Consider the following 26037-nt stretch of genomic DNA (forward strand, 5'->3'; position numbering starts at 1 on the left):
ATATGAGATAAAGGATGCAAAGGGAGCATATCAATATCATCACAAGAAAAACAAATACCGATAACCATGGGCTTGTCATCTATGCCATATGTGCAAATTGGGTTTATGTTAACGGCATATGCATAGTCACTATGAAGATATTGCAAATATGACATGTGATTGATCTCATGCATAGCATATGACAAATCAAGCGGATTGGCAAACATGATGTGACCGAGAGAATTAGCACAAGAAATCCTATGTAACATGGCATCACAACTAAGAGACTCCACATGGCAATCATCATACTCATCATAAATGGGTAAATCATCGCATGGGGAAATCATACTAGCATGAAGCATGTCAATAGGGGGATCAACATCATGAAAGCAATCAATGTCAAGAATGTCCACTAGTGGGACTAGAGCATCATCGTCACCTATGTTACCGTTTTCATTCCACTCAAGTGGTGTAGGTGAGGTGGGAAAGACCAAATGGTGGTCATATTCATCTTGATGGAACCATGTGGGGGGTGCATCATATTCCATCATGGCCATCGTCTTGTGCAAAGGTAGGACGTAGTCGTCGTGAATCGGCGCGTCATCATAGATGGGACCTAGCACCAAATGAGAAGACACAATAGAGGTAGATGTCAAGTCGTTAGTGTTGAAAGTGGCCTCGCATGACCTATCAACTATCTCACTCTCTCTATGTGGTGGTTCACTCACTCCCTCCAAATAGGTGCACTCGAGCTCACATATGGTGGAGTCACTCATCTCACTCAAGTGGTGGGGGTTGTGGCTCTCCTCACATGGGAATTGTGGCAACACATATATGGGGCTAGTGGTGAAGTCACTCTCACTCTCAATATGGTGGCACAAGTCACTCAAGTCATCATACGTCGCTGTGGTCGAAGGGAAAATCCCATGTTCAACCATCTCGTTGTCGTCACCATGTATGAAGGCCGAAGATGGCACATCATCACTCTCGCCTCCTAAGATGGAAGCATCATCATTGCTCGCCACCTTGTCGCTCGCCTTCAAAACTTGGTCCTTGAGGGTCTCCGTAGTCGTACTCGTTGCCGCACCGTCTTGAAAAAGAGTCATGGAGGACTCGGCATCGTCAATGCCACAAAGAGGGATGGTGTCGAACTTGGGAGTAGCATCTTGGAGTTCGTCGGGCTTGGACATCGTGGTGGTACTAGCCTCATGCTCGTTCTCATGGAGCTTGGTCGTCGTGAAGTGAGCTTGGGGTAGAGAAACTTTGGCCTTCATGAGTTCTTGTTCTGCCTTGAGAGCACCAATGTAGTTGTCGTCGAGGGACTTGTAGTTCTCGAGGAAGATCATCTTGGAGATGTCGTTGTGCAATCCCATCATGAAGTGGAACTTCATCGAAATGGGGTCGTCCACGCCGGCTCGTCGCAAGGCAATCTTCATCTCCTTGAAGTACTCGTCGATGGACTTGGATCCTTGGATGGTGTTCTCCAATTGGCATTGAAGTTGTTCCGTGTAGGTTGGAGGCACAAACTCTCGTCGCAAAGCTCTCTTCATCTTGGGCCAACTCATGTCATAGCTCTCTAAAGGTGTGTGAAGCCACCATGTGGACGTGTAGTCGTGGAAGTTCCTTGTGGCGCACTTCACTTGATCTTCGGGAGGGACTTGATGTAGCTTGAGGTAGTCGTCCATCAAACGCTCCCACTCGAGATACTCCTTGGGTTCTTGAGTCCCATAGAAAGGAATCGTGTGGTCGATGTCGAGGTCGTAGTAGCTCGTGGAAGTCGCGGACTTGAGCTTGGGGAGCTTCTCTTGAGCGTAGTCTTGAGGTGCTTGTTGGCGAAGATGCCATATATCCGAAGGCGAAGATGCCTTGAAGTCGCTTGGCGAAGATGCCAAAGTGGTTGGTGTAGTCGTAGCTCCGTCTTGGTGGTGCTTGTCTCGCGGTCTTCTCTTGTGGTCATGAAGTTTGGACTTGGCGTGAAGTAGGGCTTGTTGCGACTTGTAGGTAGGCGCATCTCGAGCATCTTCATGATGATGTTGTCGTTGTCGTGCTTGAGCTCGATGTAGATGTCGTTCGTCGTCGTCGTGCACATGTTTCTTGGAGGTTACTTGCCCTTCATGACGATGTGGATCACGAACGTGATGGTGGTCGCCATGGAGATGTGGACGTGGACGACTTGCGCTTGCATCATTTTTGCACTCCGAAGACTTGTGACTTGAACGTCGCCGCCTTGAGGATGATGAAGGGGAAGAACGGTTGATCAACAAGGTCTGAATCTCCTCCATCCTTGCATCTTGGTCCTCCTTTTGTGCGGAAAGCTTGTTGTTGATGTAGTTGTACACGCCGTCGTTGTTGCGGAAGACCAGAGATGAAATGCCTTGCCTATCCATCACAAGATTCAAGCCAATATGAGTGGAGAAAGAGAAGAACGAATACCAAATGTATCTTGACCGAAGTTGAAAGTGGATCAATGATCACTCCAATGTGGACAAGGAAATAGCACAATTGGTACCAATTCTTGTCGGTTTCTCACACCTACACAAATAAGGCTTATGGTGGAGCTCGATGAGGATAGTGGCACAAAAATTTGATGTAAAATGTTAGCAAGAGTCAATAATGTTGAAAGAGATTCACAAATTCGCAAGTGTAACAAGTAGACCAATAGCAATATGTGGTACACAGAAACACACACATGAATAGATAAATGGGGTCGTGCAACCAAGGATGAGCACAAAATGTGGAATCCACGGAAAACGCTCGTGTTGCACAACTCAAGAGAGACGCTAGCACGATTGCTCTATAGGCGGATACGACACTTGTGCACAACCTATAAGATACAAAATGTATGAACTTCTATCCCAAGTATGCTATATATGTATGGCTCCCGGTGTTATGATCCAAGATGATCTTATATGACAATGTGGTATGATGCTATGGCACTTGCTTACAAGCTCTTTGTTCACTCTTTTGCTTAAAAGCTTATTCTTTTTTTTGATATGTATGGCCACTTTGCGAAATGCACAAACCAAGGTAGCTATTGTGTATATACGGGAACAAACTTGAGGCACACGAGATGATATGATAACAAGATGATACCTATGGTATGGTATGTATGCAATGGGAGGTGTAGCTCAATGATCACTAATGTGCACAAGTAACGTTGCCGGCAATATTCAAAGGCTAGTATCGATAGGCAAGTAACGCAAAATGGGCTAGGGGTTATCAATGCAATGGCAAGGGAATATACAATGGAGGGGTACCACGATACCAAGATGATATGGAGGTTACCGTCCGTGGTGATGATGAGTGGCGGTGATCTTGATGACGATACCAAGATGATGGAGACTCGTCCCTAAGTAGCCGAAACACCTTAGGAAACGGAAAAACCACGAACTCAAAATCTCAAATGTCAAATGGTGGTAGAGGGATGCGGTGGTGGTTTTGTGGAAGCTCAATGGAATTGCGGAATGGCAATGATGGGTTGTGTAGTACACAATGCGGAAGTCGAGGGTAAGGTGGTGGACTATACACGGTGTCGGAGTTGGAAGCACGGTCCCTAAGTAGCCGAAACACCTTAGGAGACACAACTCACAACACAAACAAAATTGGGTTAAGTTGGGTGGTCGGAGTGTATAGTGGTCAAGCCTATGCGGAAGTGGTGGTGGTGGTTGATGAAGAAGCGACCATCCCTAAGTATCCTAGACACGTTAGGAGACTCAAATCACTCCTCAAGCAACCACTAATGCGATGGGGAACAAAATTGGTTAGGTTGTGGAAGGCTATGGTGGTGTAGCGGATGATGTGGTGGAAGCCCTAGGCAAAGATGCCAAAGTTCCAAAAATTTGTTGGACTCAAATGGTGTTGGAACCTATCTAGAGGGATAGAGGATGTCCATAGCTACTCAACGAGCTAAAGAACGCGAAAATCGGACTCCGGATGTGGAAGTTATGGGCAAAACGGTGAAACTCGGAATGCTGAAACTGGCATGGGCGGTAGTACCGCTCGGATGGGCGGTAGTACCGCTCGTGTCAGGATTTTTCGACTGTTTCGGGCTGGAACAGGGCCTGGCGGTAGTACCATTTGTGGGGCGGTAGTACCGCTTGTGGTACTAAGCGGTAGTACCGCTTGGAGGGCTGTAGTACCGCAGGTGTCGGGATTTTTCGCAGATCGAATCGGGGCGCGATTTTGGGGCGGAAATGGATGATTTCAGGGTCAAAATTGGAGAGATTTCATGGATGGAAAGTGGAGAAAATTGGGGAGATGCTAGATCCACTTGAAACCAAGCAAATCCATGGATCAAAATCAACAAAACATCATCAAACCAACAAATCACAAAAAAAAAGTGGGGCTATTTTTGGTGGGGATTTTCGAAATTGGGAAAGAACACAACAAAATTAGGCTAGAAAACAACGAGGAGGCTCCAAAATCGTGATCAACCTTGCTCAGGATACCAAGATGATGTAGGGTAGGAACCCTATATGCCGATCTTTCACGAAAGGAGCGGATCCCAAAGAGAGACGCGAAGAACACGAGGGGATTCACGAGGGAAAACACAAGAGAAACACTCAAGCCTCCAAGAACAAGTCACACATGTGCTAGATCCTCGAATACATAAGAGAAGATACACGATCCTAAGTCAACAACGGACGATACAAAGGTAGCCGGTCTTCTCCGTGAGGAGGTCTTGATGTTCTTCTCCAAAAGGAGGTCTTGAATCCAAAGGGATCTTCTCCGAAGAGGCCGCGGTCTCTCACGAGGAGTAGATCTGATGTGGATGAGCGAAGCTCTATCTCTAAGTATGAGCTAAACCAATGCTAACCCTAGTACGGGGCTAAGGAACAAGTATATATAGTCTAAATCCACGAAAGGGTAAGTGACGAGGGGATACATGGGCCCTAGGCCCGTTCTCTGCGCACAGGCAGAGCGGTAGTACCGGGCAATGGGCGGTAGTACCGCTCAAAGCGGTAGTGCCGCTGGTACGGGCGGTAGTATCGGACCCAGGTCGTGCGAACACAGGGATTTGTCGGGTTGAGCGGCAGTGGAGCGGATGCCCGGCGGCAGTACCGCTTGAAGGGCTTCAGCGGTAGTACCGCTCGCCAGCGGTAGTACCGCTCGTCCTGGCGTGTGCGGCTCCTCTTCTTCCTTCTCTTCCATGCTTCTCTCGCGGATGGTGTAGTTGTACACTTGTGCTCGCCCTCCTCCCCCTCGTCCATGATGTTCCGACAATACCTATGTATGCACACGAGAGGAGTGTCAAGTAGTATGCCATCCTCGAAGGAGTCAAGTGAGCACGCATAAAGGAGATGATTCACCTTTGTGTATGTGAAGTAGATGTTGCACGTGTCGCTTGCTGAACGGACTCTTGACATGGTGATGTCCATAGGATGCTCCGCATCAATCTGTCTTGTACAGCTCTGAGAGGTCATCGGGCAGATCTCTTGATGTTTCTCCTCGACGCTTTCTGCCACCCTTCCTTGCTGACTTTTCTGAAGCCATGAACTTTAAACTGAAAGGCTTCAATACGTTCAAAGGCTTCAAAGGCTTTCGCTTGCTGGACAGATAGGAACTGGCTTCGAGAGAATTTATATGATGCTGTAAGTATTCTGCAAATGAATGCAGACTATGAGAACCAAGGGATTCTCCCACGGACATGTACCTATGACAGCATTAAGGTGCGAGGGAAGGGGAAGAGGTCATATGCATTCTCAGAAGATTTTGAAGATAAATCAGTTTAGAAGACATTGACCTCATCGTGCGAAGACATTCACTCATAGATAAGGAGTTGGTTCCAGATTTGTACGAATCCACGGATCAGTACAAGTGAGGAATCTAACTACTTTGTGAAGCATAAGTGAATATACTAGGCATGTTATGAGATGCAGTATGAAAGAGATCCAACTTGTGTGAATAGAAACTGCTTGTGGTAGAAAGTGATCAAGCTATAGGATCAAAGGGGCTGTAAAAAGGAAGTTTTATTTACCACACGAAGAACTGCTAGACGGAGTGGAAGAGGAGGCCGAGCAGTTCGATCGTCCGTGCCCTAACTTGGCGACGGAGGACACCTACGGCGACGGCGGAGAAGACGATGTCCGCGGTCGGCGTGAAGACGGCGTCGGAGAGGTTGCGGCAGCGAAGCGCTTCGTCATCGGCGTCGTCGAGGGCTAGTGGTGGCGCTAGGGTTCGTGCGAGAGTGGAAGAAGAGATAATGACTGCTGTGAGGTGTGTATTTATAGGTGCAGGGGCGGCACTGCGTTATTACACAGGTGCCCCTGGCGATTCACATATGAGGAACACGTGGCCATCATGCAACATATCGGGGGTTGTTCCACGTCCCATGCACGCCTGGATTGTCGGGTGGTCGTTCCCACTTCTCCGGGTTTCAGGTGAAGGAATGAGCATTGAAAACGGACTTAATGTTTGTCTCTGTATCTTCTGCTGACAAGGATGCAGAGAAGACATTCGACAGTTTCAATAGAATGCATATGATTTGGAGAGATAGAGTTTGAGATAGAAAGCATAGAGAGGTTAGGGTCCGATCACATTCACTTAGTTCAAAAGATTCAACAAGAAGACATAGCTATAAGTGAATGCTGTAGAGGACAGAATACTAGTATATATATCAACATAGTGAAGATAATCATGAAGACATGTTGAGATTGAAGCCAAACCAAATGTGAAGACATAGCAAATGTAACGCCATGAGTGAAACACTTCAAACAGAACATTTGGTGGTGGTGTTACCCACCGTATAGGAAGTATTAGACCCAGACACGGCACACAAGTATCGTGGCGCTCCGAAGTCAAATTCCACATTAATGTATTCACACTTAGAATGTATGTCTTCATTGATTGAAGATATACTTTACTTCGTGTGTTGCACATCTAAGTCATCAATATTCATAAGTGTTAGGATGTGTGCCTGATCACAGGACATTTGAGGATTCCAAGATATTTAGCTCACACCGTAACTTGCAAAATCTCTTTTCATCCAAGGGCTTGGTGAAGATATCTGCCAATTGCTCTTCACTGTTGACGTGTATGATGTCAATATCTTCCTTCACAACATGAACTCTGAGAATGTGATGACGAATTTCAATGTGTTTTGTCTTCGAGTGCTGAACTGGGTTGTTGGCAATCTTGATGGCGCTTTCGTTGTCGCAGTAGAGTGGCACTTGCTTCAGATGAATGCCATAGTCCTTGAGTGTTTGCTTCATCCACAGAAGCTGAGCGCAGCAAGATCCAGCAGCAATGTATTCAGATTCAGCAGTGGAGAGAGATACACAGTTCTGCTTCTTTGAAGACCAACATACAAGTGATCGTCCCTGAAAATGACATGTGCCTGATGTAGACTTGTGATCCACTCTGTCACCAGCATAATCAGCATCCGAGAATCCAACTAGATCAAACTCTGAGCCCTTTGGATACCATAATCCTAGAGTTGGGGTGTGAGCCAAATATCGAAGAATTCGCTTCACAGCTAAGTGATGCGACTCCTTTGGTGCCGCTTGAAATCGAGCACACATGCAAACACTAAGCATAATATCTGGCCTAGATGCACATAGATAAAGCAAAGAACCAATCATGGAGCAGTGTACCTTTTGGTCGAACTCTTTACCATTGTCGTCAGGACCCAGATGATGCTTGGCTGGCATTGGCGTCGTGAAGCCTTTGCAGTCTTGCATACCGAACTTCTTCAGGCAATCTTTGAGATACTTCTCTTGAGATATGAAGATGCCGTTGCGTTGCTGTCATATTTGAAGATCGAGGAAGAACTATAGCTCTCCCATCATGGACATCTGATATTTCTCTTGCATCATATATCCAAACTCTTCACTGTACTTCTGATTGGTGCAGCCGAAGATAATGTCATCCACATATATTTGGCACACAAACATTTCACCATCATATGTCTTCGTGAAGAGAGTGGGATCGAGGGAACCAGGTATGAAGCCTTTGCTCTTCAGGAAGTATTTGAGTGTGTCATACCAGGCCCGAGGGGCTTGTTTGAGGCCATACAGTGCCTTGTTGAGCTTGTATACCATGTCAGGATGTTTTGGATCTTCAAAGCCAGGAGGTTGTGCAACATACACTTCTTCTTCAATCTTGCCATTGAGAAAGGCGCTCTTGACATCCATTTGATATAGAAGTATGTTATGATGATTTGCATCGGCTAGCAGTATGTGTATGGCTTCCAGTCTAGCCACAGGAGCAAATGTTTCATCGAAGTCAATGCCTTTCACTTGAGTATATCCTTGAGCAACGAGACGAGCTTTGTTTCTAACAACTTGACCATGCTCATCTTGCTTGTTGCGGTATATCCATTTGGTGCCTATTATGTTGTGCTTCCGAGGATCGGGACGCTTAACCAGTTCCCAAACATTGTTCAGCTCAAACTGTTGAAGCTCTTCTTGCATAGCTTGAATCCATTCAGGTTCCATGAAGGCTTCTTCAACTTTCTTGGGTTTTGTTATTGAGACGAATGCGAAGTGCCCATAGAAATTTGCTAGCTGAGTTGCCCTTGAACGAGTGAGCGGACCGGGTGCATTGATGCTATCGATTATTCTCTCAATCTGCACTTCATTGGCAACACGAGGATGTACAGGGCGAAGGTTTTGCTCTTGCTGATCATTGTCATTGTTAGTGGGATTGTCTTCAGGCTGAGCATTGTCTTCAGGTTGATCAGGTGCGGAGATGATAAGTTCATCTTCAGGTTGAGCTTCATAGGGTATGATTTCTCCGGTTCCCATAAGCTTGATTGATTCGCTGGATGGAACTTCATCTAGCACATTTGGGAGGTGCTCTCTTTGTGAACCGTTAGTCTCATCAAACCGCACATCCACTGTTTCAACCACTTTATAATGAAAGAGATTGAAGACTCTGTAGGAGTGCGAATCCTTTCCATATCCAAGCATAAAACCCTCATGTGCTTTTGGTGCAAATTTTGAAGTGTGATGTGGATCCTTGATCCAGCACCTGGCGCCAAATACTCTAAAGTAACTGACATTTGGCTTCTTGCCAGTAAGGAGCTCATAAGATGTCTTGTTCAGAAGCTTGTGAACATAAACACGATTGATTGTATGGCATGCAGTATCAATGGCTTCAGGCTAGAATTTTCTTGGAGTCTTGTATTCATCAAGCATTGTTCGGGCCATCTCAATGAGTGTTCTGTTCTTGCGTTCGACGATGCCATTCTGCTGTGGCGTGTACGGGGCTGAGAATTCATGTGTGATGCCCAAGGTATCAAGATATGTATCAAGGCCGGTGTTCTTGAATTCAGTGCCATTGTCACTATGTGCTTTATCTTGGCACCATAGTTGTTCATTGCTCGATTGGTGAAGCGTCTGAAGACATCCTGCACTTCAGTCTTGTAGAGGATTATGTGCACCCAAGTATATCTAGAATAATCATCAACAATGACAAAGCCATAGAGACAAGCAGTAGTAGTAAGAGTTGAGTAATGAGTGGGACCGAAAAGATCCATGTGGAGCAGTTCGAAGGGTCGAGTAGTTGTCATGATTGTCTTCGAGGGATGTTTGGCCCTCGTCATCTTTCCTGCTTCACAGGCACCGCATAAGTGATCTTTCTTGAACTTGACGCCCTCGATGCCTATGACATGCTTCTTCTTTGCAAGGGTGTGGAGGTTCCTCATGCCAGCATGCCCTAGCCTCCGATGCCAGAGCCAGCATTCTGAAGCTTTTGCTAGAAGACATACGGCAAGCTGTGGTCCTGCTGAGAAATCTACCACGTACAAATCATCTTTCCGATACCCTTCAAACACTAGAGACTTGTCAGATTCCATTAGAACAAGGCAGCAATATTTTCCAAATATTATGATCATGTTCAAATCGCAAAGCATTGAGACAGACATTAAGTTGAAGCCAAGGGATTCAACAAGCATGACTTTATCCATGTGTTGATCCTTTGAGATTGCAACTCTACCTAGACCCAATACCTTACTTTTACCAGTGTCAGCAAATGTGATGTGACTCTTGTCGGATGGACATAAAGTTGAGTCCATAAGAAGGCTTCTTTTGCCAGTCATGTGATTTGTACACCCACTATCAATAATCCATTCTGAAGACGCTGGTGTCATACCCTACAGTGCAGTTAGGGGGATAGGCTTCACGAAGAGAATTGTGAAGCAAAAACATTTGACGAACCAGTGGGTTATGAAAGCTTAGATCTAGATTAGGACTAATAGGGAGAGTAGCAAGCGATTCAGGAATGAAGTACATAGTAAGACCATTCGGGCATTTGATCTTGCGCCCTACAAGATGTTTAAGGTCCCCAGCAATAGCGTCAGACGATTTTGGTTTTCTGCTGGAGACCTTTCCCTGCAAAAGAGAGTTAAGCTTTCTTAGCCACCCACATCTTCAAGGGTGGCTTAGAAGCAATAATTCTAAGTGCAACATCTGAGAACTTTGGCTTTGGAGCCTTAGCAAAAAGTCTTGCAGGTGGACAATAGTACTCATAAGAATAAGCAGAATAGTTCTTGGTCTTATGAACATGGCGGTTTGATGAACCGCGCTCATATTCATAGGCTTGAGTATGGTTTCCCTGCAAAACATTTGCGTTAGTGCGACTTAGGTGAGTCCTCTGTCTGTATGAAGCCTTTGGACCATATGAAGCCTGTGGTCTGGGTTTTGTCTTCTTCACGTGTGGTGTCATGATGACATTCACAGGAAGATTCTCCAGACACTTTTTCGGAACCCAGATCTTCTTCATAGGAGGTCCATTCCTGCAGTTAGTACCAATGTACCTGGAAAACACTTCACCATTCTGATTCTTAAACAGTTTATAGTTTGCATCAAAGGATTCATCAATGTCAATGGGGTTTGCACAAGTGAAGCCAGATAGAGTGGATGGATCTGCTGAAGATTCCTTTGCAGCAACCCATGTGGTTTTGGGGTACTGCTCAGGTTTCCAGTGAGAGCCATCAGCATTCATTTTCCTTACGAACCCAACACCCTCTTTCCTCGGGTTTTGGTTCAAGATCTGCTTTTTGAGGACATCACATAGTGTCTGATGCCCTTTAAGACTTTTATACATCCCTGTTTCAAGCAATGTCTTCAACCTAGCACTCTCATCAGCAATAGCAGTGGTATCCTTAGCAGAGGGGTTAGTTTCCACATCAACAGTTGAAGATATTGCAACAGTAGCAGCAGTAGAACATTCAGCAACAGAAGTAGTATTATCACGCTCAATGCATTTAAGACATGGTGGTTCAAATCCTTCCTGAGCAGAACTGATCTATTTGGCGCGAAGTGACTCATTTTCCTTTTGAAGATCTTCATGAGCCGCTCTCAATTTCTCAAGATCTTGCTTCCTTTGAAGATAATCATAGGAAAACTTTTCATGAGTTGTTGAGAGTGTTTCATGACGACTTTCAAGTTCCTCATACTTAACGTGAAGATTTTTTATGTCTTCAATTAAGGACTTAGAACGAGTCATTTCAGCGCCTAACAGATCATCGCTTTTGTCTAACATTTTTTGAATATGTTCCATGGCTTTCTGTTGTTCAGTTGCAATTTTAGCAAGTGTTTTGTAGCTGGGTTTTGAACCACAATCAGAGTCATCGTCACTAGATGTTTGATAGTGAGTAGTGCGTGTGTTTACCTTGGCACTGCGTGCCATGAAGCAGTAGGTAGGAGCGGAGCAGTCCTTGTCATTTGCATCGGTGTCGGTGATGAAGTCATTGTCTTCAGTGTTGAAGATGGACTTGGCAACGTATGCTGTAGCCAGACTTGCGACGCCAGAATCGGACTCCTCCTCAGACTCCACCTCCGCCTCCTCAGAAGCGGACTCCTCCTCTGAGTCCATTTCCTTGCCAACAAACGCACGTGCCTTGCCAGATTAGCTCTTCTTGTGTGATGAAGACTTTGAGGAAGACTTGGAAGAAGACTTTGAGTATTTCTTCTTCTTCTTGTCGTCAGAGTCATATTCCTTGCTCTTCTTCTTCTTTTTGTTCTCATTGTCCCACTGCGGACACTCAGAGATGAAGTGGCCAGGTTTCTTGCACTTGTGACATGTTTTCTTCTTGTAGTCATGAGCAGAAACTTCATCATTCCTTGAGCTTGATCGGGAAGACTTTCTGAAACCTTTCTTCTTGGTGAATTTTTGGAACTTCTTCACAAGCATAGCAAGTTCCCTTCCAATGTCTTCAGGATCATCAGAACTACTGTCAGATTCTTCTTCAGATGAGGAGACAACTTTTGCCTTCAAGGCACGAGTTCGCCCATAGTTTGGACCGTAGATATCTCTTTTCTCAGAAAGCTGAAACTCATGTGTGTTGAGCCTCTCAAGTATGTCAGACGGATCGAGTGTCTTGAAATCAGGACGTTCTTGAATCATCAGGGATAGGGTGTCAAACAAACTATCAAGTGATCTCAGTAGTGTCTTGACGACTTCATGCTTGGTGATCTCAGTAGCGCCAAGGGCCTGAAGCTCATTCGTGATGTCAGTGAGTCGATCAAACGTGAGCTGGACATTCTCATTGTCATTTCTCTTGAAGCGGTTGAAGAGGTTGCGAAGGACACTGATTCTCTGATCACTCTGGGTTGAGACGCCTTCGTTAACCTTGGAGAGCCAGTCCCAGACTAGCTTAGATGTTTCCAAAGCACTCACGCGGCCATACTGTCCTTTGGTCAGATGACCACAGATGATATTCTTGGCAGTAGAGTCCAGTTGAACGAACTTCTTGACGTCAGCAGCAGTGACACCTTCTCCAGCCTTGGGAACGCCGTTCTTGACGACATACCATAGGTCGACATCAATGGCTTCAAGATGCATGCGCATCTTATTCTTCCAGTAGGGATATTCAGTTCCATCGAAGACGGGGCACGCAGCGGAGACTTTGATTATCCCTGCAGTCGACATAGCTAAAACTCCGGGTGGTTAAACCGAATCACACAGAACAAGGGAGTACCTTGCTCTGATACCAATTGAAAGTGTGTTATATCGACTAGAGGGGGGGTGAATAGGCGATTTTTATGAAAGTCTTCAAAACGTGGAAGTTTCGAAGACAAACAATAGAAATAAACATATTACCATGCAGCGGAAGGTAGACTACACTAGGCAAACCATAGTAAAGTATTCAATGGAGTGAGAGCACAATGACTAATAGCAGCAATGTAGTAAGGATCAGGTAGGAAGATATTATGAAGCCAAACAGAACACGCAGTCACTCAGTGAAGACAAAAGATAGTGCCAACATATAATGACTTCACAAGGAGTAACAGTAAGTAAAGGGAAGGAAGGATGAAACCAATGACTCGTTGAAGACAATGATTTGTTGGACCAGTTCCAGTTGTTGTGACAACTGTACGTCTGGTTAGGGCGGCTAGGTATTTAAACCTGAGGACACACAGTCCCGGACACCCAGTCCTGAACACGCAGCTCAGGACACCTAGTCCTCACCGTATTCCCCTTGAGCTAAGGTCACATAGACCTCGCCCAATCACTCTGGTAAGTCTTCAAGGTAGACTCCCAAACCTTCACAGACTTTGTTCACCGGCGATCCACAATGTCTCTTGGATTCTCAGAACGCGACGCCTAACCGGCTGGAGGATTCACACTCCTCAAGTGTAATAAGTCTTCAGATCACACAGACAAGAAGACTTAAGTGATGCCTAATTCTCTTTGGCTCTGGGTGGTTAGGGCTTTATCCTCGCAAGTAATTCTCTCTCAAAGGCTTCGAGGTGGGTTGCTCTCAAACGACAAAAGTCGTACACTAACTCTGAGCAGCCAACCGTTTATGGTTGTAGGGGGTGGGCTATTTATAGCCACTAGGAAACCCGACCTGATTTGTCCGAAATGACCCTGGGTCACTAAGGAACTGACACGTGTTCCAACGGTCAGATTTCAAACTCACACGACAACTTTACTTGGGCTACAAGCAAAGCTGACTTGTCCGACTCTGGACAAGATTCACTCTCATAGTCTTCACTCGAAGACATAGGTTTTGGTTAAGCATCACTTCAGTCATTCTGACTGGTTATCTTGGACCCCACTTAACAGTACGGTGGTTCCTATGACTCAACAAAGAAGAAAAAGAACTACGAAAGATCTAAGTCTTCGAGCTCCATTGGCTTCATGCGATGTCTTCTCTTGTCATAGTCTTCAATGTGAATATCTTCATATACCACCTTTGACATCAATGTCTTCATACATTTTTAGGGGTCATCTCTGGTAGGAAAACCGAATCAATGAGGGACTTCTACCTGTGTTATCCTGCAATTCTCACAAACACATTAGTCCCTCAACTAGGTTTGTCATCAATTCTCCAAAACCAACTAGGGGTGGCACTAGATGCACTTACACAATGATATGGTTCTTCTTCACAAGAGTGTGCAAGTTCCTCATGCCCGCATGTCCTAGCCTATAATGCCAGAGCCAACACTCTGAAGCTTTTTCTAGAAGACATACTCCAAGTTGTGGTCCTGCGGAGAAATCTACCATATACAGATCGTCTCTTTGATATCCTTCAAAGACTAGAGATTTGTCAGATCCATAAGCACAAGACAACGCTATTTTCCAAATATAACAATCATGTTCAGATCACAAAACATTGAGACATACATTAAGTTGAATCCAAGGGATTCAACAAGCATGACTTTATCCATGTGCTGATCCTTTGAGATTGCAACTCTACCTAAGCCCAATACCTTTCTTTTACCAGTGTCAGCAAACGTGATGTGGCTTTTAGTAGATGGACGTAGGGTTGAATCCATAAGAAGACTTCGATCACCAGTCATGTGGTTGGTGCATCCACTATCCATAATCCACTCAGTAGCTTTCAGAGTCGTACCCTACAGTGCAGTTAGTGGGATAGGCTTCACCAAGAGTATTGTGAAGCACAAACATATAGCAAACAAGCATGCTAACAAAGTTAAGATTCTTGTTCGGTAATATAAGATGCCTGTCAAGAAAGCCTGGGACGAAATAAATGGTAAGACCATTCTGGCATTTTATCTTGCGTCCCACAAGATGTTTTAGGTCCCCAGCATTGGCGTCACAAGACTTTGATTTTTGGCTGGAGACCTTTCCCTGCAGGAGAAAGTTAATTCTTCTTAACCACCCACATCTTCAGGGTGGCTTAGAAGCAATGAGTCTAAGTGCAGCATCTGAGAACTTTGGCTTTGGAGCCCTAGCAAATAGCCTTGCAGGAGGTGAATAATACTCATATGAATATGCAGAAAAGTTCTTTGATTTATGAACATAGCGGTTAGAAGAAACATGCTCATATTCATGAGTCTGATGATAATTTCCCTGCAAAACATTGGCGTTAGGGTGACCTTGTGAGGTCCTCTGTCTGTATGAAGCCTTTGGGCCATATGAAGCCTTTGGTTTGGGGTTTGTCTTCTTCCCAGGTGGTGTCATGATGACAATCACGGGAAGCTTCTCAAGACAACTTTTGGGCACCCAGATCTTCTTCAAAGGTGGCCCTTTCCTGCAATTAGTACCAATAAACCTGGCAAACACTTCACCATTCTGATTCTTAAACATCTTATAATTGGTGTCAAAGGATTCATCAATGATAATGGGGTTAGCACAAGTGAAGCCAGATAAGGTGGATGGGTCCACTGAAGGGCCCTTTGCATCAACCCATGTGGTTTTGGGGTACTGTTCAGGCTTCCAGTAAGAACCATCAACATTTATTTTCCTCTCGAACCCAACACCCTCTTTCCTAGGGTTTTGGTTCAGAATCTGTTTCTTGAGGACATCGCACAATGTCTGATGCCCTTTGAGGCTTTTATACATGCATGTTTCAAGCAATGTCTTCAACCTAGCATTCTCATCAGCAATAGTAGTGGTATCCTCAGAAGAGGGGTTAGTTACCACATCAGCAGTTGAAGATATTGCAACATTAGAGGTAGTAGAACATTCAGCAATAGAGATAGCGTTATCACGCTCAAGACATTTTAAACATGGCGGAACAAATTCTTCATGAGAGAAACTGATCTGTTGAGCAAGAAGTGAATCGTTCTCTTTTCGAAGATCTTCATGAGACGCTCTTAGTTTCTCTAGATCTTGCTTCCTTTGAAGATAATCATAGGAAAGCTTCTCATGAGTAGCTGAGAGTGTTTCATGACGACTTTCAAGTTCCTCATACTTAGCACAAAGATTTTTAGTGTCTTCGATTAAGGACCGAGTTCGATTCATTTCCGCGTCCAACAGATCATCGCTTTTGTCTAGCAACTTTTGAATGTGCTCCATAGCAGTTTGTTGTTCAGTTGCAATTTTAGCAAGAGTTTTATAGCTGGGTTTGGATTCACACTCAGAGTCATATTCACTAGAGGTTTGGAAGTAAGCATCGCGTGAGGTTACCTTGGCATCTCGTGCCATGAAGCAATAGGTTGGAGCAAAGTCATCCTCATCATCGGCTTCAGCGTCGGCGACATGACCATTGTCTTTAGTGTTGAAGATGGACTTGGCGACGAATGCCGAAGCTAGAGCCAGGCTTGCCACTCCTGAATCAGGCTCCTCCTCAGACTCCACCTCCGCCTCCTCAGAAGAAGACTCCTCCTCTGAATCCATGTCCTTGCCAACGAATGCACCAGCCTTGCCAGATGAGCTCTTCTTATGAGACGAAGACTTTGATGAAGACTTTGAAGATGACTTTGAGGATTTCTTCTTCTTCTTCTTGTCATCAAAATCATATTCCTTGCTCTTCTTCTTCTTCTTAGATTCCTTGTCCCATTGAGGGCACTCAGAGATGTAGTGGCCTAGCTTCTTGCATTTGTGGCATGTTCTCTTCTCGTAGTCACGAGAGGAAGCCTCATCATTTCTTGAGCTGGATCTTGAAGACTTTCCAAAGCGATTCTTCTTGGAGAACTTTTGGAACTTCTTTACAAGGATTGCTAGCTCTCTGAGAATGCCTTCAAGATCCTCAGAACTGCAGTCAGATTCTTCTTCAGATGAGGAAACAACCTTAGCCTTCAAAGCACGGGTTTGGCCATAGTTGGGGCCATAGATGTCTCTCTTCTCGGATAGTTGGAACCATTGTGTGTTGAGCCTCTCAAGTATATTGGACGTATTGAGTTCTCTGAAGTCAGGACGTTCTTGTATCATCAGGGCCAAGGTGTCGAATGAGCTATCAAGTGATCTCAGAAGCTTCTTCACGATTTCATGCTTGGTAATCTCAGTGGCGCCAAAAGCACAAAGCTCATTTGTGATATCAGTGAGGCGATTGAATGTGAGTTGGACATTTTCATTGTCGTTTCTCTTGAAGCGGTTCAAGAGGTTGCGAAGAACATCAATCCTTGAGTCTCTCTGAGTAGAGACGCCTTCGTTGACCTTGGACAGCTAGTCCCGGACTAGCTTCGCAGTTTCCAATGCACTCACACGGCCACACTATCCTTTGGTCATATGACCATAGATGATGTTCTTGGCGGTTGAGTCCAGTTGCGTGAACCTCTTGACATTAGCAGCGGTGACACCTTCACTGACCTTGGGAACGCCTGTCTTGACGACATACCAAAGGTTAATGTCAATGTATTCAAGATGCATGCGCATCTTATTCTTCCAGTAGGGGTAATCAGTGCCATCGAAGACTGGGCATGCAGTGGAGACTTTGATTATCCCTGCAGTCGACATAGCTAATACTCCAGGTGGTTAAACCGAATCACACAGAACATGGGAGCACCTTGCTCTGATACCAATTGAAAGTGCTAGTGATCGACTAGAGAGGGGTGAATAAGCGATTTTTATGGAAGTCTTCAAAACACGAGGTCTTTGAAGCCAAACAGTTCAAATGAACCTATATGATATGCAGCGGAAGATGAACTACACTAGACATGTCATAGTCAAGTAAGCAGTACAGTGAAAGTACGAAGACTAACAATAGCTAGGTAGTATGGATAAGAATGGAAGATAGTACGAAGCCAAACAATTAATAGTCTTCACATAGTGAAGTCAATCAGATCAGGTAAGCAAGCAATGACTTCACGAAGACAAACTGAAATGTAAAGGAAGTAGGGGATAGAACTAGTTGCTTGGTGAAGACAAGGGTTTGGTAGACCAGTTGCAGTTGTTGTGACAAATGTACGTCTGGTTACGGAGGATGAGATTGAACTCAGAAGACTGTGTCTTCACCTTATTCCCTATGAGCTAAGGACACCCTGTCCATGCCCAATCACTCTAGTAAGTCTTCAAGGTAGACTTCCAAACCTTCACAGACTTCGTTCACCGGCGATCCACAATGACTCTTGGATGCTCAGAACGCGATGCCTAATAGGCTGGAGGATGCACAGTCCTCAAGTGTAGCAAGTCTTCAGGTCAAGCGGACAGAAAGAGTTCAGTGATGCCTAACACTCTTTGGCTCTGGGTGTTTTGGGCTTTGTCCTCGCAAGGATCTCTCTCTCAAAGGCTTCGGAGGTGTGTTGCTCTCAAACGACAAAAGTCATGCACTAACTCTGAGCAGCCACCAATTTATGGTGTAGGGGATGGGCTATTTATAGCCCAGAGGCAACCCAACATGATATGTCTGAAATGACCCTGGGTCACTAAGGAACCAACATGTGTCCAATGGCCAGATTTCAACACACGTGGCAACTTGGCTTGGGCTACAAGCAAAGCTGACTCATCCTGCTCTAGATACGATTTGCTCTCATTGTCTTCACTTGAAGACATAGGATTTAGGTTGAGCATCACTTCAGTCATCTGACTTTGTTCACTTGGACCCCACTTAACAGTACGGTGGTTCCTATGACTCGAGAAAGAAGAAAAGGAACTATGAAAGAAACTATGTCTTCGCACTCCATAGTCTTAAAGTGAATGTCCTCACATGTCATTATCTTCAACGTGAATCTCTTCACGAACCACCATTGTCTTCAATATCTTCATACATTTTTAGGGGTCATCTCTGGTAGGTAAACTGAATCAATGAGGGACTACTACATGTGTTATCCTGCAATTCTCACAAACACATTAGTCCCTCAACCACGTTTGTCGTCAATACTCCAAAACCAACTAGGGGTGGGACTAGATGCACTTACAAGAAGCACGCAACACTACATGAACGGCACCTGCACACAAAGAACAAATAGTTGCAACCCGACGTAAAAGAGGGGTTGTCAATCCCTCTCGGGTAAAAGATAGGTAAATTTTGTAGTATATTGGATAAATAGATCTCGTGGGAACGTGAGATAAAATAAATAAATAAAAATTGTAGCAAGGTATTTTTGGGTTTTTTGATTAATAGATCTGAAAATAAAAGCAAATAAAAATATATCTCGAAGGCAAATATAATAAAGAAGAGACCCGGGGGCCGTAGATTTCACTAGTGGCTTCTCTCGAGAAAAATAGCATATGGTGGGTAAACAAATTATTGTTGGGAAATTGATAGACACTACTCGGGAAAACCTTATACACAGGAGCTTACCAGTAGCGTTTTTTAAAAGGCAGCGCTGCTACTATTTAGCAGTAGCGCTTGGGCCGAAAGAGCGCTGCTACTATGCACATAGCAGTAGCGTTGTAGTTACAAAACACGCTACTACTATAATTGTGAGACCGTTGCCAGCAGGCTAGGCATACTAGTAGCGCTCTTACGTAAAAAGCGCTACTGTTATTGTACTTGGCAATAGCAATTTCCTCCAACCAGCGCTACTGCTAAATTCAGTCCCCTCCTATGACCAAAGTTTAGTCCCACCTCGCTCTGCGAACAGAATGTTTACCACCTTAAATATGGTGCTTATCAAACTACCACAACCACTTGGTCTTCATTGTACTATATGTGTAGGATCTGTGACAATATGAATATTCGTCGGTTCCTAAACCGGCTAAGATCCATACAGATAATTTAGATTCTACATAAAAATATCATTGATGACCAATGCTTTTTTTAATTTGATGATTTTTTACATGCTTAGCCTTAGTAGTAGCATTGGTTCTATAAAATCGCTACTGCTAATGATCATAGCAGTAGCGTTGGTTCCCTTAATGCGCTACTACTATGGAGCTTATCAGTAGCAGTGGTTACGAACCAGTGCTACTACTACGAGGCACCTTATCCACACCCCCGGCCCGTGCGCGTCCGCACTCTCCCCCTCCCACTCTCACTCGCTCACTCCGCCGTGCGTCGTTGCCGCCGTCTCCCGCCGTCGCCCACGGTCGCCGTTGTCGCCCGTCGTCACCCACCAGCGCCCCCAAGGTATCTGCCTCCCTCCCTCCTCCTCTCGCTGCCCTCCTCTCTCCTTCATCCCCCCTCCTCCGACTGCCCTCCTCCCTCCTCCCTTCTCCCATTGCCCTCCTCTCTCCTCTCTCCCCATGCCGCACGAAGCCCTCACTCCTCCCTCCTCCTCCTCCCAACTCTCGTTGTATAAAAATTTAGGTATAGAATTTTTTAGTAAAAGAATTTAGTAATAGAAATTTTTAGGTACAAAAATGTATTATGCTATATGAGTTTTTTTTAATAAATGTAGGTTTTCTTAATATAATTGAAAAAAATAAGTAAATGTAGGTCTTTTGAATAGAATAGGAAAGTTATGTGAAATTAGGGCACTTTTCTATGATTCAAGAAGTAGACAGTAGTTAAACCAGGGCATTTTTCTAGGGTTTATGAGGATATATGGATGGATGGATGGACAGATGTTAGGGCTAGAACTAGGGTATTTTTAGTAAATGTATAGGTCTTTTCAATTTTTAGGGTTAGAAGAAGGTATTTTTAGTAAATGGTAGGGCTAGAAGTAGGATGTTTTAGACATAGGGTTTCACTAAGTCCTAAGATGAGGATAATAATGTTTTTATTTATATTTTGTTTTTTGCAGAAATCAAGGAGCCCTTACATCATCCCCGCCGTCGTCCCTGCCATCGACCACCTCCGACCTTGAGGTGAGACCAGCCAAATCCCCATGTCGATGATGATGTAGATGTTTTGATAGTTGTAGTAGAGTAGTAGTTAAATGAGTGGCCTATGATTCCAGGGAACACCTCATAGTGGCCTATGTTTTGCCGGAGTGTTGATTAATTTCCATTCCTGCAAATTTCAGGCGCTCGATATATATCCTTTTTAGCAAAGGTCATGCCAGATTTTTCCGTGAATTTTGGCATGACTTGTTCTAGAATATGTAGGAAATATTGACTCGCTCGGATTTTGTAGAAAGATAACTAAACGACATTTTAGGCTGACTTTAAGTCTGTCGAGGCTCCATACATGACTATCAACAAATGAGCGAGGGAGAAAGTCTACACCATATATGAGAGAACAAGAATCCCAACTATTGTCGTGGGGGTCGTTTCTTATTCTTGTCCTCCTTGTGCTAGACCTTTGTATGCACTAGGGGAAGGAGGAGTAACAACCATCACAAACAGTCGAGAAATCAGTGAGGGAGTGTGTCCATGAAAGTGCAACTATCCCTGGGTGGTTTTGGTAATTCCTAACAACATATAGCTCATTGAACTAATGCTCTTTCAAGATGATCATTCAGAAAGTTCAATGATTGGCATGGCATGGACTAGGAATGTGGACCCCTCAAAATGCTAAGGACATGTATTGGCAAAAACTCAAGACTCTACATTTTCATTTTAGTGATCAAAGATCACATTGGGTCCATAGGAAAAGCCAATACTATTGAAAGGGGATGAGGTGTTGCTTAATGTCTTGCTTGCTCAAAATGCTTAGTGATATGCCCCAAAATCCCTCAACCACTTTCTCATATCCACATATGTCCCAAACCAAAACTCAAACTCGGCCCCACTGATTTGATCTATCCGGCGCCACCGAGTTCATTTGACATAGCCATAGCCAGAAACCCTAATAAGTTCGGTCTCACCGATAGGGATCTCGGTCTCACCGAGATGGGATTGCAAACTCTTTGTTTCCCTTCATAACGTTTCGGTCTAACTAAGATGAGTGATCGGTCCCACCGATTCGCAATGCAAACTCTTTGTTTCCTTTTCGTAACGTTTCGGTCACACCGAAATGAGCGATCGGTCCCGCCGAGTTTGCGTGACCAACTCTCTGTTTGCCTATTACAGAAATTGGTGTCACTGAGTTTATGTGATCGATCTCACCGAGATTACGTTGTGCCTAACCCTAATGAAGTCAGTCCCACCGAGTTGACATGTCGATCCCAACAAAAAGCCTAACGTTCACATTTTGAACTGAATCGGTCTGACTGAGTTTGAGTATTCGGTCTCACCGAGTTTGGTAAATTGTGTGTAATGGTTAGATTTTGTGCGGAGGCTATATATACCCCTCCACCCATCCTCCATTCGTGGAGAGAGCTATCAGAATGTGCCTACACTTCTACCATACATTTTCTGAGAGAGAACCACCTACTCATGTGTTGAGACCAAGATATTCCAATCCAACCACAAGAATCTTGATCTCTAGCCTTCCCCAAGTTGCTTTCCACTCAAATCATCTTTCCACCATATCCAAATCTGTGAGAGAGAGTTGAGTGTTGTGGAGACTATCATTTGAAGCACAAGAGCAGGGAGTTCATCATGAACACACCATATATTACCTTTTGGAGAGTGGTGTCTCCAAGATTGGTTAGGTGTCACTTGGGAGCCTCCGTCAAAATTTTGGAGTTGAACCAAGGAGTTTGTAAGGGCAAGGAGATCGCCTAATTCGTGAATATCTACCCAAGTGAGGCAAGTCCTTCGTGGGCAATGGCCATGGTGGGATAGACAAGGTTGCTTCTTCATGGACCCTTCGTGGGTGGAGCCCTCCATGGATTCGCACAACCGTTACCCTTTGTGGGTTGAAGTCTCCATCAACGTGGAAATACGATAGCACCACCTATCGGAACCACACCAAAAATCTCTGTGTCTACATTGCCTCCAAACTCCTCCCTTTACCTTCATATGCAATGATTTACATTCCGCTGCTATACTCTTAGAATTGCATGTGTAGGTTGATTGCTTGACTTGTGCTAAGTTGCTAAATCTGCCAAGACTTAAAATTGGGAAAAGGATATATTTTTATTTGGTGAAGTAGTCTAATCACCCCCCTCTAGACATACTTTTGATCCTACAAGTGGTATCACAGCTTTGGTCTCCATTTGCCTTGATTTCCATAGCTTTGGTGATCATAGCCTTGGTTTCACAACCTAGGAGAGTATGGCATCTAGCGAGGGAAATTACCACCATAGAGGTCCTTACTTTGATGGTACTAACTTTGCTAGTTGGAAGCATAAATTGAAAATGCATATTCTTGGACATAACCCCACGGTTTGGGCTATTGTGTGTATTGGCTTGCAAGGTGAATTCTTTAATGGGAGAGAACCGAATCGTGAAGCTACCGCGGAAGAGTTGAGGATGCTACAATACAATGCTCAAGCTTGTGGTATCCTCTTCAACGGATTGTGCCCCGAAGAATTCAACAAAATCAGCTGCCTTGAGAATGCAAAGGAAATTTGGGATACTTTGATTGATATGCACGAAGGTACCAACTCCGTCAAGGAATCCAAATTGGATGTGCTTCAAAGTCAGCTTGACAAGTTCAAAATGAAGGATGGTGAAGGTGTCACTGAAGTGTACTCTAGGCTTGCTCTCATCACAAATGAGATTGCCGGCTTAGGAAGTGAAGAGATGACCGACAGATTCATCATCAAGAAGATCCTAAGAGCCTTGGATGGGAAATATGATACCGTGTGCACATTGATCCAAATGATGCCCAATTACAAAGATCTCAAGCCAACAGAAGTCATTGGAAGAATTGTTTCTCATGAGATGTCACTCAAGGATAAAGAAGAGCTTCACAACAAGTCAAGTGGTGCTTACAAAGCCTCATGTGATGTTCCTACATCGTCAAGTGAGAAACAAGCCTTCAATGAGGAATTGAGCCTAATGGTGAAGAACTTCAACAAGTTCTACAAGAGTAGGAACAAAGAAAGGAGTTCCAAGTCAAGGTCCTACAATGACAAAAGATCTTCTAGTCGTGAGCGCAATTGCTACAGTTGTGGAAGACCCGGACACTACTCAAATGAGTGTATGGCTCCCTACAAAAGAAGAGAAGACTCACCTAAAAGGAGAAGTAGAAGAGAAGAATCACCTCCAAGAGAGAGAAGGAGTAGAGATGATCGTTATGAATGAAGAACCTCTCGAAGAAGCAAGGACTCGGAAAGGAAGGACAAGTCATCAAGGAGCTACACAAAATGAAGACATCAAGCTCATGTTGGTGAATGGGTATCCAGCTCCGACTCCGACTCCGACCATCACTCCGAGAGAAGTTATTACTCCAACTCCGAATATACTCGAGATGAAGGTGTTGCCGGTCTAGCACTTGTGTCGACCAACTCCTATGACATATTTGACTCACCAAATGAAGGAATTGGAAGATGCTTCATGGCTAAAGGCTCAAAGGTATCACACCCCGAGTATGTTGATTTCAATAGTGATGAAGATGATTTGCTAGGTGAGGAAGATTTACTTGTTGACAACTCTAGTGATGAAAACTATGATAAGCTTGCTATTAATCATGCTAATCAAGATAAAACGAATGACGATGATAAGAAGGAGATTGAGCATCTAAGTAAAGAACTAAACACTCTTAAGCTAGCTCATGAAACTACCTTGGAAGATCATCGAGAGCTTTTAAAGACTCATGAGAAGCTACGCTTTGAAAAGCTCAATCTTGAGCAAGAGCATGGGTTCTTAAAGGCAATCAATGATGATCTTCGCAAGAAAAGTTCTTCTTACATTGCCAAGCGTTTACTCTTGTCTACTTACATGCCACAAGTAAAATCTAGTAACAAGAGAAGGAAAGATTCTTCTTCTAGTAGTAACAATAATCATGTTAAATCCAATATTGTTGCTTCTAGTAGTTCTCTTGATTCCACTAATGATTCTCTTAGCCAAGTTACACTTGAGCAAGAAAATAGCTTATTGAAGGGAATTGTAGGGAAAGGTGTTTACAAGAGCCTTGCCGGAAGTAAGCAATTTGAGGAAATTGTACACAAGCAAGGAAGGCACCGGAAGAATCAAGGTGTTGGTTTTGAACGAAAGTTCAATGCCAATGGAGTTGAATAGGAAGAAGATCAATACCCAAGACGAAGTTTGTTCCTCAACAAGAGAAGTATGATCCTACTTCTTTCAAGGGGACACAAGCTCAAGATGATCTTCCACCGCAAGACCACAAGCAAAAAGGCAAGGACAAGCTTCAAGAGGAGATTAATGCATTTGAAGAAGCTCCCAAGGCCTTGGTCAAGTGGGATCCCAAGACCACATCAAGTTCTTCCTCATCAAGTACGACTACAACTCCAAGGATTCCCATCAAGTTGATGTGTATCCCGAAGAAGAAGGACTAGAGAGTTCTTGAGGGTGACTCTGCCAACATACTTCACTCATATAATTTTGGCGAGGCCAAGTGCAAACAACTTTCACATCTTGCACTAGTTCAAGGAGTCACAAACCCTCTTGTTGGTAAGACAAGGGACAAGGTAACCTAATGCTTTCATGGACATCATCTTGTGCGAATTCACTCTATGTCTATGGATATCCTTGTTTGTTCCTTGTGGGACTAACCTGTGTAGGTATTGAAAGTGCAACTCACTCCAATGGATCGCTCCGAATGATCTACGTCAACATTGAGCATTCACATCTTCAAAATCTACATGAAGTCATCATCGACAAAACCCAAGGTTAGTTCGTCCCTCTTAGGATGGATATCACATCTAGGGGAGCTTTACTCTAAGAATTGAGCTAAAGAAACTCTAATGGTGTGAACACAACAATGCTTTATGTAAAAGTGGTAACCCCACTTGTGCTTAAACGATGAGTATGACCTACGATCAAATGTTCTCATTTGACTCCTCAGTCAATATACTCATATATAGATGACCTAGTCATCGCAAATTGCTTGATAGATGCTAGACTGTTTGTGCATGCTTTGCCACATATTTCATTTGCCATCTTATTGTGTGAGCATGTCGGTTGCATATTTTACTCATTCAAGGACATCCATTTGTTGCTTTGATTGTTTGGCTCTTTTCCTTTTTGACAAATGGATGGACAAGAATGCCTAAGAACTTCCTCTAGCTATCCATGTTGTTCTCGTCTCAAACTCTATTCATGCTACACCACAAAGTTTGATCAAGTCAGATTCGAACCCTCTTT

This window comes from Triticum urartu, chromosome 4, assembly GCF_003073215.2.
Source record: "Triticum urartu cultivar G1812 chromosome 4, Tu2.1, whole genome shotgun sequence".
Classification (NCBI taxonomy): domain Eukaryota; kingdom Viridiplantae; phylum Streptophyta; class Magnoliopsida; order Poales; family Poaceae; genus Triticum; species Triticum urartu.